General features: G+C 47.8%; 1 pseudogene; it reads left to right on the forward strand.

Moving 5' to 3' along the window:
- Positions 1-5,718: 5,718 nt before the first annotated feature.
- On the forward strand, positions 5,719-6,152 carry LOC116073118 (annotated as a pseudogene).
- Positions 6,153-17,831: the final 11,679 nt, after the last annotated feature.

The following is a 17,831-nucleotide window of genomic DNA, read 5'->3' on the forward strand; positions in this document are numbered from 1 at the left end:
TGCAAAAAAGAGTGTGTGGACCCGTGACCAAGACTCTTTCAAGACACATGTTGCAAAAATTATTCCAAACTCTGAGCTTGTTATCAAGTGGCCCACAGCTGGGTAACATAGAGCCAATGTCTCACAGAAATGATCTCCTATAATCACAGAGTTTCCCTTTCAAGTTAATTCTTCAGGACAACTCGTTACTGAAGCTCATGAATAAGCTGAGTGTCTGAGACAAGTGCCTGCCACCCACCCCACCTTGTGACAGCTGCCTTCAGCCCTCACAGCCTCCAGTGTCAAACGGCACAGTTAATGGCATTCATTAATCGTTCCATGGGCTATGTCTCAGAGAAGCTATCTTGGTGAACTGTGAACCATAGGGAAGGCACGGCAGGTAGTTTGGCGACATTCCATTCAACTGGGACAAGTCCACCTCTAATAGATAACCTCTGACAGGCCTCTCCCCTACAAGTGGCTGGCAGTAAGGACACAGTGTCAACACAGTGGTTGTTCAGTGTCTTCCGTGACCACACTTGAAGGGACTCTAGGAGACAAGAACTTGGCAAATATGGCTCTGGCAGACTTGACCTTCTCCCCAATTCCCCTTGACTAAGAAACTTTTAGATTATCTTCCTAATGCTAGCCACCAAGGTCTAATACCTTATTTGGTCACTACCTCCTCCTGAGGCTGACCACCAAGGTCCAGCTGTTAAAAGTATTGAGCCCAGTAATTAAAAGCCCCGTTGGCTCACCTAATTAATATGCTCAATTAAAATTAAACCATCCTAACATGAGTTTCCCCTTTCACCTTATAAACTGTCATTTTCCTATGGGCCACATCTGTCTCCTCTCTATCCAGAGGCAGTTCTTTGTTCTCTGGGACAAATATGCCTTCCCCCACTCCTCCTTCTCCTTCCCTTCTCCTACTTTTTCTGTCTCCTGTCTTTTTGCCCTTTGTCCCTCTGGGGCAAATCTCGTTTGTGTTGAGAACTCAGTCTTGGGGTATCCTGAGCTAATACCTATCCCTATAGCCCTGACCTTGCCATGCCCTCCTAATACAGGACCTTCGCAGCCCAGGTTAGACCAGTCCCGCAGGGTCTGGGAAGAAGGAGGTTTGAAATCAAGGCCCACATACACTGACGACTCATGGTGTGTCTCTGGAGCCAAGTCTACTATGGGTTATGAAAAACCTTACCTTTCATGTTGCTAACAGCAGCAGCTCTGACCAAGTATCTCTAGAAGATAAACTGACCCAGCGTGTCCTAAAATTCACAACCTAAGCCGCAATTCCTCGGATTTCTTTTTGTGGTCATAGAAGGGGCACAAATTGTTAATACCCACCTTGTGAGGCAGTTGCTCACAAGCTGCGGATTCCAATGTGAAATTTCAATCCCGGAGCAAGGACTGCTGGTGCCTGGGAGAGCCAACAGGTCTTTAATTTAGGGCAGAGACAGTGAGAACCACCAGCCATGTAAACAGAGTAGGTACTCTATTGACAATGATTGCCATCCCAATGGCAAGACCTGCCTACACACCACTCTTCCACATACATGCCTGCACAGTTATTTTCCCCATCTATGGCTCTGTCATAGTCAGCTTTGTCATCTTGACACAGTGTAGGATCGCCTGGGAAGACAGCCTCAAGGAGAGATTGCCTACCTTCAGTTGGCCTTTGAGTGTGTCTGTAGGACACTGGTTTAAGTTATCGGATGTGGGAAAATCCATCCCCCTTTGGGAAGCACCGTTCCCTAGACAAGAGGGTCTTGAACTGCATAAAAGTAGAGAAAATGAGCTGAGCACATACAAGCAGGTGCACATACACATTCATGTTCTTGACTATGGATGTGATGTTTTAGCTCTTTGAAGTTCCTGCCTTGACTCCCTCACAATGATGGAACCTCAATTATAAGCTGAAGTAACTGCCTCTAAGTCACTTATTTTTTTCTGGGTATTTTATCACAGCCATAGGCATTGAATTTACCAAGGCCCGTGACTGATGGTCACAGAAGAGGAAACTCTTACATGGTGGTCCTTATCAGGTCCTTTGAGAATCAGCATCTTCAAGAGAGAAGCAGTTGCTTTGACATGTCTTTCACAGAAGCAATCCCCAAGACCTGGATTCAAGATAACTGCCTCAAAGGTAGAATCAAGGTGCAAAGAATCGGGCAAAGAATGAAGCTGGGGAGAAGGTGTTGGCTTAGAGAAGGTTCTCTAGAACAGAGGCAGTAGTGTGTGTTTGAATATATTTAATAATTATATATTTAAAGGGAATTTACTACACTGGCTCATACAATAGGGGATGGTCAGTACAACAGTGGGCATACGCATGATGTGACAAGAACACCGTAGATGCTCTATCCACAAATCTGTATGCCTCTGTAGTCCCAACCTGGCACCAAAGGCTTGAAAATTTCCCAGGGAGTCTCTGGTCTTCAGTCCACATGGGAAGAATGAAATTATTGGAGTCTGACACCAGGAAAGGATGTGGCTTCAGCAGTGGTAGCAACACACGCATTTGGTGAAGAAGTAAAGGCCAACAGACAACTGGGCTGTGACCATGTCAAACTGACACAAGCTAGTTCTGAGAGGAGAGAACTCAGTTGAGAAAACACCTCCATAAGATCCAGCTGTGGGGCATTTTCTTAACTAGTGACTGATGGGGAGGGCTCAGTCCATTGTGGATGGGTCATCCTTGGATTGGTAGGTACGAGGTGTAGAAGAAAACAGACTGAGCAATCAATCCCCTAGGCAGAGCCCCTCCCTCCAGGTTCCTGCCCTGTTTGAGTTCTTCTCCTGGGACGAGCAGCGATACGGAAGAGTGAGCCACATAGACCCCTTCCTCCTCAGTGTGCTTTTGGGCATGGTGTTTCACTGAGGCACTAAAAATCCTAAGTGAGAGACAGTGATTGTCTCAGTTAGGGTTTCTCTTACTTCAATAGAATGCCATGACCAAAAACCAGGTCGGGGAGGAAAAGGGTTTCCTCACTTTTCAGCTTACACTTCTCCCATCCTTGGAGGGAGTCAGGACAGGAACTTGAGCAGAGATGGAACCTGGAGCCAGGAGCTGACATAGAGGCCATGGAGAGGTTTGGCTTACTGGCTGGCTCCTCACTGAGCTGGCTTGCTCAGCTGACTTTCGTTGGGCTGGGCCCTCCCCCCATTGACCACTGGTTAAGAAAATGCCCCACAGCTGGATCTACAGAGGCATTTTCTTCAACTAAGATGAAACCCAGGCTTCTTCTTTGATGACTATAACTTGTATCATGTTGACACCAAAAGCAGCCAGCACAATTGGCCCCTTGTCAATTTCACAAACACATCACAATAAGCTGCAACCCTTCCTCATTTATCCCCAAGGTCTCACAATAAAAACATAACTTTAAAAGTCTCAGCCTTTACATTTGAACACATTAAAATTTCATTCTCTTTAAAATATAGTCTCTCTAAAAATCCAAAATCTCTTAAAAGTTCAAGATCTTTCGGCTGTGGCACTTGTGAAAAGAACCAAAATTGAATGAAATACCTTCTGCAAGAGGGAAGAACCAGAACATAGTCATAATTGGAATGAAGAAAACCAAACTCCAGCAGTGTAAATAGCTCAATGTCTGGTTTCAGGGATCCACCCACAATCCTCTGGGCTCCTCCAAAGGGCTTGGGTCACTTCTTCAGCTCTGCCCTCTGTAGCACACAGCTTAAACTCCTGAGTTCTGCCTGGCTCCACTCCCCTGCTGCTGCTGTTCTTGGTGGTCATCCCACAATATTGGCATCTCTAAAAGGCCTGGGGTTTTCTGCTACAACGGGGCTGTACCTTCTCCAATAGCCAGGCTCCCTTCCCAGTGCCAGGCTTCAGCTTCTTTTCATTCAGTCCTGTGCTTTCAACTACAAGTGAGGCTGCACCTTCACCAATGGCCTTCCCTGGCCTCTCAGTGCCAAGCCTCAGCTGCTCTCCATGATTCCTTTGTGCTTTCAAAACCAGTACCACCTGGGTGACTCTTACACATTACCAAGTCTGGCTGCCAACCTGAGGTACAACCTTGGCCACCTCTGGAATACAGCTTCCTTGTGCTCTCAGAAAACACTTCCCAGAAGATTTCACCTCAGTGATGCTGGTCTCTTCTTAATCACCACTAATCTCTTGGTTCCAGCTAACCAGCATCAAATATCCCAGTAATGTAAAGGTTTCACTCCAGTAGTTCTGGTATCTTATTAATCACAGCGGAATGTTCAGCCCCTGCAACCAGAACCACAGAATCTTAAATCAAAATAGCGGCATTCCTGACAGTCTTTAATCTTCTCTCTGAAATTTTACATGCCAGGCCTCTGTCTTCTGCACTACTCATACGATATTCTTATCTTCAAAGCTCCTGCAAAACACCACACTGAGGTCTCAGCACTCAGCGGCACTACAATCTTCCACAATCTTTACCAAAACATGGTCAGATCTGTCACAGCAATACCCTACTATGCTAGTACTGACTTGTCTTAGTCATGGTCTCTACTGCTGCAAGGAAGCACCATGACCAAAAGCAAATTGGGGAGCAAAGGGTTTATTCAGCTCACTCTTCCAGATCCATCACTGAAGGAAATCAGGACAGGAACTCAAGCAAGGATGGAACCAGGAGGCAGAAGCTGATGCAGAGGCCACGCAGGGGTGCAACTTAGTGACTTACTACCCATAACTTGCTCAGCCTGCTTTCTTATAGAACCCAAGACCTCCAGTCCAAGGATGGCACCACCCACAATGGGCCAGGCCCTCCCCCATTGATCACAAATTGAGAAAATGCCTTACAGCTGGATTTCATGGAGGCATTTTCTCAACTGAGGCTCCTTCCTCTCTGATGACTCTAGCTTGTGTCAAGTTGATACACAAAATCTGCCAGTATGGTCATGTTGATTTCAGACCTCTGTGTCATCCAGTAGTCTGCCCCAACTCATTAAACCTTGCTGGAAACACCTTCACATTGATACCAAGACCTCTGTCCCCTAGGTAATTCCAAAACCATCAAGCTGATAATGAAAACTAAGTTCCACAGAAAGAACTGAATGATACCCGTGTCATGTAGCTTACCACCATTCTTGCCAGCTGAACTTTAATCCCAATAAGGAACTCAGAGTCGGACCCACTAAGGGGCAAGTATAGAGGATGTCCTTCAAAGTTGTATCTTATTTAAGGCTGGGGAAACCCTGGTCTGGCAGGTGTACACATAGTAAGAGGACATGTAGGCCACCTGTGGTGTCTGTCACCAATATTCACAGCAAATGTGACATCCGTGGCAGTCTGCAAACTCCCAGCTACCTTCATGTATGCTTCATGTATGTGCCTTGGGTGAGTGCCCACAAGACACCTTCTCAGACACGGAACTGCCTGTTTTCAGACAACGCTTAAAAGCTTGTTTGTGTTTGGCATATCTTGCCAAATTGCCCTGCAGTACCCATAGGTCCCTCTGGGTTCCTGTTGCCCTGTGTCCTAGTTTCTACTGTGATAACCATCATGACTAGAAGAAGCTTGGAAGGAAAAGTTTATTTCATCTTACAGTTGTAGTCCTTCATAAAGAGAAGCCAAGACAGGAACTCAAGGCAGGAACAGAAGCAGAGGTCATAGAAGAACACCCCTTACTGGCTTGCTCAGTCTGCTTGCTTACACACCCATGCCCACACCCCATGCATGCAAAGCCCTTAGTGGGACTCGGCCCTTTCACATCAACTGACACTCAAGAAAATGCGGAAAAGCTCTTTCCGCCATCTTGGCGCCGGTGGAGGCCTGCTGGGAACAGGACTTCTAAAAGCAAGTATGTCTGGAAGGCTGTGGTGCAAGGCCACTTTCGCTGGCTACAAGCGAGGTCTCGGGAACCAAAGAGAGCACACGGCTCTTCTTAAAACCGAAGGCGTTTATGCCCGAGTTGAAACTGAGTTCTACTTAGGCAAGAGATGTGCATATGTGTACAAAGCAGAAAACAATACAGTGACTCCTGGAGGCAAACCAAACAAGACCAGAATGATCTGGGGAAAAGTAACTGGGGCCCATGGAGACAGTGGGATGGTTCGCGCCAAATTCCGAAGCAACCTTCCTGCAAAGGCCACTGGACACAGAGTCCGTGTGATGCTGTACCCATCCTGGATTTAAACTAATGGAGAGTAAATAAATAAAAGTAGATTTGTAAAAAAAAAAAAGAAAAGAAAATGCGGAAAAAAGAAAATGCGTCACAGACATGCCACAGGCCAATCTGATGGAGGCAGTTCCTCAGCTGATGTCCCTTCTTCTCAAGTGACTCTAGTGTGAGTGGAGTTGACAAAAGCCCAGCAGTATGCCTGTTGGATGAGTGACCAACATTGCTTATTATAGCATGTATTTGATGAGTGACTGTCATAGTGTGTGTGCTGTGTCCAGTTCCTCGACCGTTTTACCTCTCACTTTAAAAACAGGATTTTTTATTCTTAATTATATGTATAATGTGTGTGTTTGTATGTAGGAATGTGTGTGTGGAAGTGCCCAAGGAGAACACGGGTCCTCCACAGGGCGGTACACTTCATCCTTCCAGAGCTGGACTGGGTTTGGATTTAAGACTTCTTGTCTAGCCCGCATCCTCCTCCCCACCCCACACATGTCTGGGAATAGATTCATTCTTGTGCACTTGATGGTCCTGTACTTTATTTCTAGAGCTTTTTTTTTTTTTTTTTTTTTTTTTTTTTTATAGTGTTAGCTTTTACAATTGCAATCAGTGATCTGTTTCGTATTCTTTCATTTATGGTGTGAGGTGTGGATCATAGGCTTTAATGACTTGCTTTTAATGGTTTGCGTCTGAGCGCCCAATCGTTCAGCATCCTTTGCTGAGAAGACCACCAGGTTGGTTGAAATCCTGTTTGGATATATTTCTGTTCCCTGTCATCTTCATGCTTATATATTCCCAACATACACTGCCGTTTCCTTGAGCTTGTTTGGAGGTTCCAACAGGGGAGCACAGCTACTCATATACCCTTGACAGAAGATAGGTCCTCCTCTATTTGGGGAAGGTCATCCTCTTTGACCGAGCATGCGCAGCTTCGGGAGGGACACACATGGAGTGGTGAGAGAGGAAGGGGACACCCACCTAGCCAGCCTGATCAGCCGAATCAACCCTGGCGATCAATGGGTGACGACAGATGCCACAGGCAGATCGCCCTTACATCTGACACTGCAGTTTCCTAATCACAATTTGTCCTAAATAGCTGTCCACTTGAAGCTTCGTGAAGTTTGCTGAGAAGGGAGTCTCAGCTGAGGGACTGCCCAGATCAGCCTGCAGGCCTGTCTGTGGGTGATTGTCTTGATTGTTAATTGAGGCAGGAGGGCCCCGCCCTCTCTGGTGGCTCCAGCCCCTAGGCAGTGGTCCTGGGCTCTACAATGAAGCTGGTGTCTGCAAGAGAGGCAGTAAGAAATTCCTTCTTGGTTTCTTTCTTTCCTTGTGTGTGTGTGTGTGTGTGTGTGTGTGTGTGTGTGTGTGTGTGTGTGTGTTGGGGGAGGGGGGTTTCTGAGAGAGGGTTTCTCTCTGTAGCCCTGGCTGTCCTGGAACTCACTCTGTAGTCCAGGCTGGCCTTGAACTCAGAAATCCGCCTGCCTCTGCCTCCCAAGTGCTGGGATTAAAGGTACGCGCCACCACTGCCAGCCCCTTTGTGGTTTCTGTTTGAGGTTCCTGCCCTGGAGCTTTCCCCAGTGATGGGCTGTGAGCTGAGCGGACAATAAGCCCCTTTGTGCCATGCTTTTGGTCTGAGTGTTTTAGCACAGCAGCGGAACAGAGCTGCAGCGGTGGTGGGATCCGGCAGGTAGGTCGACAGGTCTCCCTCCTCTGCAAAATCATTTTAGCTTTTCTAGTCTCTTCTTACATTTAAAAATACACTTTGAGATCATTCTGACAGCTGGAATTGCATTGCATGCATAGATCAGTTTGGAGAGAATTTTTTGTGGGAATTAAATCCAGCTTTCTCAGTTCATGGGCATGATGTATTTATTTAGAATTCTTTATTTCATTGGCGCTCTGTGGTTTTTAGCATACATATTCTGGATATATTTTGTATAATTGGTACCTAAAATATTTTACATTTTGGTATTTAAAATGCTTCTTTTTTATTTTGTTTGTTGTTGTTTTGAGACAGGGTTTCTCTGTGTAGCCCTGGCTGTCCTAGAACTCTCTCTGTAGACCAGGCTGGCCTTGAATTCACAGAGATCTGCCTGCCTCTCCATTCTGGTTTCTCGGGCTAAAAGTTGTGCACTGTCACTCCCTGGCTTTAAAATGCTGCTTTCAATTTCAATTGTCTATGACTTTTGAAGATGTTCCTTGGCTTAGAATGGGCTACATTCTGAGCAACCATCTTTTATACTTGAAATACTGTGTGTTGAAATTTTCTTCTTAAATATTTATTTTAATTTTATGTGTACACTTGTGTGTCTGTATATGCCGGTGGTTCTCAACCTGTGGGTTACGACCCCTTTGGGGGAGGGGTCAAATGACCTTTTCATATGAGTCACCTAAAACCATCTGAAAAACAGATATTAACATTGCAGTTCATAACAGTAGCAAAATTACAGCTATAAAGAAGTGACAAAAATAACTTTATGGTTGGGGTCACCACAACACAAGCACCTGTATTAAAGGGTTGCATCGTTAGGACTGTTGAGAAGCACTGGTATATACCATACATGTGTGCAGTGCCTGAAGCAACCAGAAGAGGGCATTAGATCCCCTGGAGCTGGATTTACAAGTTGTGAGCTGCCCACTGTGGGTGCTGGGAATTGAACTCGGGTCCTCTGCAAGAGCAGCAAGCTCTAACTGTTGAGCTAATTCTCCAGCCCTCACGTTAAAGTTTAATTGAATACATTTATGCCACCAAAGAGCATAGCTTGATCTGGATAATATGGTCAAGTGTTTATTTTAGCAGGCAGCTGGGTATCTCCTGTGGTTTATGCAATATTGTAAGAAAAATGAAAATCAGATTAAAGAGCTGGGCCAAGCTCACACGAGGAAAGTCACAAATGCCATGTCCAAACGTCGTAGGCCATTTTGTACAGCCAGTGCTCCCAAGCAACTGTCAACCGTCAGTCAGACCCGTTCACACATCAGTCAGACTGGATTGCATGTAGACAATAGAGAACCTGTGTCTTGTGATGTCTCTGAGCCCATCTGAGGAAGTGCTGCGTCGCGTTATTAAAGCAGACCAGACCGGAAGCGCCGCTGTTATTAAAGTGGACTAGAAGCGCCGCTGTTTGTTATTAAAGCGGACCGTCCTGTGTTTGGTGGTGTTGCCATTGCAATTCTGTGGTTTAGGTTCTTCGTTTCTCCAAGTCTCTTTCTCTGCCCCTCTCTCTCCTCCTTCATTTTACACTTCTCTCTGTCAGTGTGTATGTCTTCCCCTGATTCTGTCTCTGTCTTTCTCTCCACCTCTCCTGCCTCCCTCCTCCTCCTTTCCTCTCTGTGCGTACCTGCACATGTGACATGAACATACAAAACCATTTATCTCTAATATTCTTTTCTGACCTGATCCATCCTTCTCTATTTTTCAGGGAAGCCTGCTAAGCAAGCCGCACACGTGGAGCCGCTAATGCCCTGCCCTGGCCTCACTTCTGAACTTCCAGCACACATGTCAATGTCAACTATGTTGATGGGTAACTGACCTCGGGCTCTTGCTTCTTCGTTTATTAAGGTTCATGCCCAAGGTGCCACAGAAGCGATGGGAAGGACATCCTTGGAGGGCTGCTCTGTCCTTCTTCATCTGCACAGCAGAGCTCTTTGGTGACAGTTATCCTCAGAGGCCCTGAGTACAGACTTTAATTGGTGGGCTCTCAGGACTGCAGCTTTCTGCTTGGATTTTTAGTGTATTTAGCATGGATCAGACTTAAAGAGAGGGAGCCCAGAGTGTCCTTGGTGAGCAATCGTCAGGGGAGGTGGACGGTGAGGTCACTCGGCAATTTTCTTTAACAAGGTGGGAGAGATGATTTGGAATATGTCACCCGGATGATCCAGAAAGCGGAGGACTGTCAGGCAAAGCCCCTCTTGGCCCCGGGGTGCATTTCAGCCTGGGGCCAGCTGCACCTGCTGTATTTGGGGTCAGTCTCCTTCAGGCAATGCCTCTGCAGGATTTACCAAGGGAATCCCTGGAAATGTCCAGCCACTTCCTCTCCCGAATGGCAGCCAGTGGCTCGGGCTCAGACAGCATTTGTGTTTGGATTGAGGCTACATCTTGACCTACCTACACTGCTGAGAGAATGCACAGTTGTATCTCAGGAATGAAAACTATTGTATGTGTCAGATTTTATGTTTCATTTAATGCTTCTTTAAAAAAAAAAAAAAAAAAACTTAAGGCTGGGCGGTGGTGGCGCACACCTTTAATCCCAGCACTTGGGAGGCAGAGGCAGGCGGATTTCTGAGTTCAAGGCCAGCCTGGTCTGCAGAGTGAGTTCCAGGACAGCCAGGGCTACACAGAGAACCCTGTTTCAAAAAACAAAAATAAAAAAAAACAAAACAAAAAAAAAACCCCACAAACTTAAAAAATAACATCTTGGCTATTTGGAAGCAGTGATTCCAATACTAATGGAAGATATATAAGAAAATGGGGAAGGGCTGGTGATATGGCTCAGTGCTTTAAAAGGGGCTTGCTGCCAAGCCTGACAACCTGAATTCAATCCCCAGGACCCACGAGGTGGAAGAAAAGAACTGACTCCTCTAAGCTGTCCTTTCACCTTCATGAGTGTCCTGTGACATGTAAATACTTCTCCCCGCAAAAGTTGTATAAACGTATTTTTCTAGAAAGAAAGCAGGAAGTACGCAGTAGAGCAGAGAGGAAAGCTCTCCCGTGAGAGGGCTCTGCCCGACTCAGGGCAAGAAGGCGCTGCCTTCATACTCTCTCGGGGAGAAAGTGGAGTCAGTGGGGTATCCATGACAGGTCCAGCCGTTCTGATGTGTGACTTTCCCTGGGGGACACTCGGAGTGCCTGTCCACCCCAGACAAAGAAGCTAAGCCCAGTCACCCGCAGTAAGGGGGGTGGGTGGGGTGGAGCACGGAGATTCTCAGATAGCTGTGGCACTGTAAAGCCCCACCCAGCTTCTCAAAAGCGCCTAGAGCCACACTACTGAGGAGTCTTCTCCCCATAGAAGGCTTCACTGCTTATATAATATCCTCCCTCAGGGAGAGCAAAGACTCCCAGGCCCACGCCCTCCATCGAGCACATTCTGCAAGTTCTCTCTCTCTCCTCTCCCTCCCCTCTCTCTGTCCCCTTGCATTCCCTCCCCCCTCCCTCCCTCCCTCTCTCTCTCTCTCTCTCTCTCTCTCTCTCTCACACACACACACACACACACACACACACACTTCCTCTATCTCTCTCCCTCCTGTGTGTCTGTGTCTCTGTCTCTGTCTATCTGTGTCTCTCCCACCCTCTTTGTTATTTGAGGCAGGCTTTTGTGGGTCTCAGGCTAGATTCAAACTCTCTATGTAGCAGAAGGTGATCTTGAACTCTTGACCTTCCTGCCTCCACCTCTGTACTGCTAGGATCTCAGGTGTACACCTCTACCCCCAGCTGGTGGGATGCTGGGGATGGAACGTGTGGCCTCATGTATGTTAGGCCAACACTCTGTCAGCCCTTCTAACTGCCATTTGATCCCAGGGACACTCTTGGTTGAACATTTGTCACTGTCCCACCCCCAAACCTTCACTCCTGCCGTCCTTTTCATGTGAGGGTTATCAAAGGAGTACGTTTTCCATCTAGAACACTTGGGGCTACTGCCAATGGGGAAGGACAGACTGTCAGATTAGAGATGACAAGGGCTCTGGGGCCACCTGAGAACACAGAAAAGAGACTTCAAAGAGTAAATGGGTGGGAAGCAGTGGTGGGCTTTTGATCTCTCCACCCTGAGTGGGTTCTGCCGGGGGGCAGGGAGGACGTGGCTGTGGGCAGTGTCGCAGCCTAAACCCATGTGCCGCTTGGAGAAATCTTGCATTCGGAGGACACCAGCACCGTTCCTGGTCTCTGCACCCCTGGCCTGAGGCATCATTTAACTTGGAGCCCCCTGCCCGAGACAGTGGATAATCTATTTCTCGGTTTGGCTGCTGGTCCGTGAGGCGTGTGCACTTTGTGAGGTCATCAAGCGTTGTGTCACTGAGGCCTGCAGTTGTGTCAGTGTGCATTCTGCCAACAAAATAGCAACTGCAGCCTGAAGTCCCTAGAAGGCACAGGGAGCATTTCCTCGTCCCGAACATCTGACACTTTTGGTTGAATAACTAGTCAAGCTGAGTAGATGGCTTAATGGGGGTACTTTTCAGGAGGGAGGGCTGGCGGGAACTTTCCAGGGTGGGGAAGGGTAGGTGAGCAGGATTCCCAGGGGGAAGAGAGGGTCACCCCCAGATGGCTATGCTACACTGTGACCCTCAGCTTTTGATGCATGGCCACCATTTTAAAAAAAAAAAATGCTGGCTCCTGTAGACTTTCTATATAGGTGAAATGGCCCTGTCCTGTGTGTCCCAGAAGAAAGGCATGCTGGGGAGATTAGCATTGGTCACTGGAGGACAGAAGTTGAGTGTGAAGCCGAGGGTGAGCCCAGGGGAGGGGCAGGGCCTCAAGGCTCTCCCATGGTGGTCTCCCTTTACCAGAACCCTGTGCTTTTCTGGAGGTTGGAACAGAGAAGAAGAAATTTCCCTCGTTCCAGTTCTCTCTCCTTAGTTTCAGACACGGAGAAGATGCTGTGGGGCCTGGAGAATATGGCTCAGCAGAAAAAGGGCTTGCTACAAAAGTGTTAGGACTGGAGTTCGAATCCAAGGCTCACATGAAGGTTAAGTGGTGTGGCTGCCTGTCTGTAGTCCTGGAGGCAAGGACAGGGCATCCTTGCGGTCAAGCTGGGTGGTTAGACCAGCAGAGTCAAGGAGCTCTGGAGTTCAGCAAGACACCATTCCTCAGTGAGGAATGCAGAAGCTATCAAGGAAGGCATTTAGTTCATCCTCAACCCTCCCCCACAAGCAAAAACATGAATGTGCACATACATGGGCTGCCACACGTGCAAACACATATGCAAACATACATGCTTACTGTGTGCACATGCCAAAAGGGAGTGAGGCATTCCAGAAATAACATGGAAAGGGCTGAGAAAAGGAGCTTGGGGCTGCATAGGGGGTCTGGGCAGCTAGCATAGGGGTCGGAGCTCCCCTAGGGGCTGCATAGGGGGTCTGGGCAGCTAGCATAGGGGCCGGAGCTCCCCTGGGGGCTGCTCTCCAGTTTGCTCCACTTCTGGGCAGATGCTATTTTGCATTCCCAGAGAGGGGGCATTCCTGGAAGAGTCCCTTCAGAAAGAGAAGGGACCGTCCCTTCTCCTTGAGCCTGGAAGATGCAGTAAGGGTGAGGAGAGGCCACCAGGGACGGGACCGTGCCCTCTCGCTGCCTCCCTTCTCACGAGTCCGGGGAAAGGGACTCCTCAGGTCTCCCTGGCAGCATTGCCGATGGGTCCCAGTGTGGGCAGATGTTAAGTGGAACACTGAAAGCAATAATAATCCATCTGTTGCTGTGGCCTCCTAAGCAGCAGTTGTAGGAGGTGCACCTGGCCCAGCCTTCCCCAGCACCTCACAGTGGGCTGCAATGCCGGCCAGGTGCTCCCCCCAGCCCCGCCCCAGCATCCCTGTGGGCAGCCCGACTTAGGGGGTCGGAGCTCTCCTATAGATCGGGCCTCTGCCTTTCATGTGGATGAGAGCCCCAAGCTTTGTAGTTAAGGGGATAAGTGCTTCAGTAGGACTGGGGTGGGCGTCAGGGTCTGTAGGCTTGCCAGGTGAAGATCCTTCTGCAGGCCCGTGAGCGAGGCTTCCTGGACAGGCAGTAGATGCTTGTGAAGATAACAGATGAACGAATAAATAAAGAGCAGGCACACCCACCGCGTTTCTACCTGAGTCTCATCAGCCCTGGCTCTTTCATCTATGAACACTCTTACCTGTCTGCCCCAGGAAATCGCAGCCTAGAATTTACAACCAGCTGTGTTTTGGACAAGTTGAGCTGTGTCTCCGAAGACACGCCCTAGCCCTGCTTCGGAGCAGCAGCTGCCTGCCCCCTCTCCGTTTACCCTCCCCCAACCCGCATCCCGGAATTTACCCATAGCATTTGATGTGAACATGAAAGAGGCAGCACACCTGGGCATCTGCCCCATTCTTCAATCGATCCAAATGAAAAGCAATCCTATGTAGTCTGCTCCGGGGCAACAATTTCTGTTTCCCAACTGACCCCTCTCAGGCTGGCTCCGCCCAGCCTCCCTACAGAGGTGGTGGGATTGAAGTGGTCACTGCCCTCATCAACTCTGGTCCAGCCAACTGCCATTGCCTTCCCAGCATTCCCGGTGTTGAAGCTGGCTGGAAAAGGAACTGGAGGGTTCTGAGCACACAGGCTGTGGGTGGACCTCATCCGACTACACATGAGAACTACCCCAGACTCCTAGAATTGATCCACTGAATTGAATAGATATCGACATAAGCCAAGAGGTCACCCTACGGCTTCCCAAGGCTTCTTGCTGCCGTGAGAGATGTCATGGGAATAAATTACTAAGCGCAAGAACATCTGTATGGGTCCACTATCAGCCACACATTAGACTTTGGGGTCTTTAGACACAAACGGAATTTTCCTGTCCCTTCAAGAAGTGCCCTCTCTTTCAGGGACTCTGACCCCCCCCCCCTGTACATGAGGGAAGTCAATAAATCCAACCCAAGTTCCTTGAGCTCCCATTGAGCCTTGAACACACCCCTGTATCTAAGAACATGGAGGACAATCAAATATGTGACCTCCTACTCTCAGAATATGCAGTCTTGTGGGCCAGGAGGCAAGGTCGCAAGATATTCCTACAGGGCATCTTCTGACCACCACTGGCCGGTGGGAAGCTGATCTCACTGGAGTTCTGTGTAGGAAGGAAAGTCAGGTTAGGATAGGGAATCCAAACTTGTGAGTATTCATTCATGCCTGCTATAAAACATTGCCTTTTAAATGGGACTGGTGGAATCTCAGAGCTGTGAAGGATACAGTGCATATCCACCAGTTAATGTGAAAGGCAGGATGGACTGTGTCAGCAACAGTCAACCATTTGGTATCTCAGGTGCTGAGGGAGATGCTGCACTCGTCGCTTGTGAATATTGTTCTGATTAACAGTTTAGATACCAGAATGGTCCTTCCACAGACACATTCGAGAGAAGGGCTGAAAATACATTGGCAGGGTGCAACTCCCTTAATTAATATCACAGACTCCGCCTCCATCCTTTTAGAAAGAAATTCAAACATGTGCTGGAGATATGGCTCAGAGGCTAAGGGTACTGGCTGCTCTGGCAGAAGTCTGGAGCCTGGATCCGTGCGCCCACATGGTGACTCACAACCATCTGAAACTGGTCCAGGGGATTTGAGGCCCTCTTCTGGCCTCAAGAGGCACCATACACCCATGCAGGGCCTCTCTCTGTCTCTGTCTCTGTCTCTGTCTGTCTCTCTGTCTCTCTGTCTCTCTGTCTCTCTGTCTCTCTGTCTCTCTCTGTCTCTCTCTCTCTCTCTGTCTCTCTCTCTCTGTCTCTTTCTCCCCCTCCCTCCCTCCCTCCCTCCCTCTCTCCTTCCCTCCCTCCCTCCCTCCCTCTCTCTTCTCCTGTGGATCAGGATGTAGCTCTCCATCCCTCCAACACCATACCTTCCCACCTGCTGCTATGTTCCCTGCCCTGTTGATAATGGACTAACCCTTTGAAACTGTAAGCAAGCTCCCAATAAAATGTTTTCTTTTATAAGAGTTGAGTTGGTCATGGTGTTTCTTTGAAGTGCTAGAACAGTGGCTAGGACAAACAGGTTACAAAGACCTAGCATCCATGTAGGAGTGTGCGCAGGTGTAAGTCCTTCTAGAAGTAGCGGGTAAGACAAGGGTCTTAGTGCGGAAGTTTAGCTGGGAAGTGAACCTGGGATTCAGAATGGGGTGAGGTGAGGCGTGAGGCAGGGAAGGAAAGACAGCCAATGACTTGAGATTGGGTGTGTTCCTGCTATGGCTACTAGCATGCAGTACTGCTGGTGACCTCTGTGGCCTGTGGCTGTGTCCAACCGGTGGCCTATGGGCTGTGAATGCAGCCTATGACAAAATGGTAGACATACTTACAGTATTATCTGATTGTATAACTCATGTTACATGGTGTGTGAACTTCGTACATGGCAGTACTGTGTAGCAATGTGCACTTCTGCTTCGTACCAGCTCTGGCGCAAGACAGACTGGGTGCTTACTTACCAATTCTAGGCACTTCTTATTCTATTCATTATTTTCTACTAGTTATTATCTGTTAGTGTGAATATGTGTGTATGTTTCTATGTGTGTGCGTGTATATGTGCATGCATATGCATGCTTATATGTATGTATGTGTATGTTTGTGTGTATGTATATGTTTGTATGTGTGTATGTATGTGTGTATATGTGTATGTATGTGTGTATGTTTGTATGTTTGTATGTATGTATATGTGTATATTTATGTATGTGTGTACATGGGCATGTGGCATGTGTCTACCCGAATCACACGACACTTTATTTTTTTAGACAAAATCTTTCAAATGAACCTGGAGTCCACGATTCAGCAGAGCGAGTGAGCTGTGGGAATCCGCGTGTCTCCGCCTCCCCAGCTCTGGGATTACATTCACTGCCGTTGCTCCTGGCTTTAACATCAGTGCTAGGGGCCCTAACTCAAGCCCTCATGTTTACACAGCAAGCACTTTATCAACCGAGACATCTGCCCAGCCCATGTTTTATTCATTATTTATTATGTGTGTGTCCACTTGTGGTATATGTTCATATGCGCAATCTTCATTGTAAAATTTCTGGGAGCATTGGTTCCTTACCACTTCTGGTGCATGTGTAAGGCTGTGTGTATGTCTATGGCCAGAGCAAGGCCTAAGGCAGAGACTTCCCAGACACAGCGTGGGAATCCCTGGCTGAAGGAAAAGGCTGGATGGATCACAAAGCACCTGGTTCAGCCAAAAACTCCTTTGCCCAAATATGGCCGTGAGCAGGTTCCTCCCATCACTGAAGCGAGCCCTCTGGCCCAGCTCTGCGGCTTGGAGCAGCTCAGAGATCGGAAGCCTCATCTTCCTTCATATTGGCCTCTGTCTGTCAAAAACCCTATTATTCTATTCTCTGTCATTCTATGGAGGAACTGTCTTGTGATTCAACTCAACATGGTGCCTTTTTCTCCTTGAAGATCAAAGCTGAGAGCCTTTGAAGTGACTAATGGTTTTAGAAAGATGGCTTTAAAAACCTTACGTCCTAAATATGAATCCCAAGAGCAACTTTCCACATCTCTGTCCCACCTGTCACCACAGTGCAACAGAGAGCAGGGACATCTTTATGATGACATTGCGATAAGGGGGTCTGAGCAGCTGGCTTCATGGTTCATGCTCCTTTAAAGCAGTTTTGAATAATGCAGTTAATCCTAAAATGTTATTAAAGCATCAGATTAGCCTCTGTGATAGTCCAAGGTGACCTGGCCAGTTGAGGAAGAGAATCCTGAATGCAAAAAGAGTTAAGTTTACCACCAGCCATTTGAGGACTCTGGGTCACTCTCCCTCTTATCTCTGGGAAGTGCTGTTTACATATTTATTGACCTAGGCCTTGCCCAATTATTTTAAAATGCAATAATTTACAGAAACATGAACACAAGTTCATATATTGTCAGAGAGAAGACAGTGGGGAGGAGCAAAGGGGAAAGCCAGAGAGACCAGAATGAGGTAAATCCAGAATGAGTCTCCAAAGGCCCCATGCCACTGATGATGTCACAGGTGAAGTCTCAGGGCTAGTGAGCAGGGCACATCACAACAATTCAAGGAAGCCACTGGCAAAACACAAGAAAACATCA

This window comes from Mastomys coucha, unplaced genomic scaffold, assembly GCF_008632895.1.
Source record: "Mastomys coucha isolate ucsf_1 unplaced genomic scaffold, UCSF_Mcou_1 pScaffold23, whole genome shotgun sequence".
Classification (NCBI taxonomy): domain Eukaryota; kingdom Metazoa; phylum Chordata; class Mammalia; order Rodentia; family Muridae; genus Mastomys; species Mastomys coucha.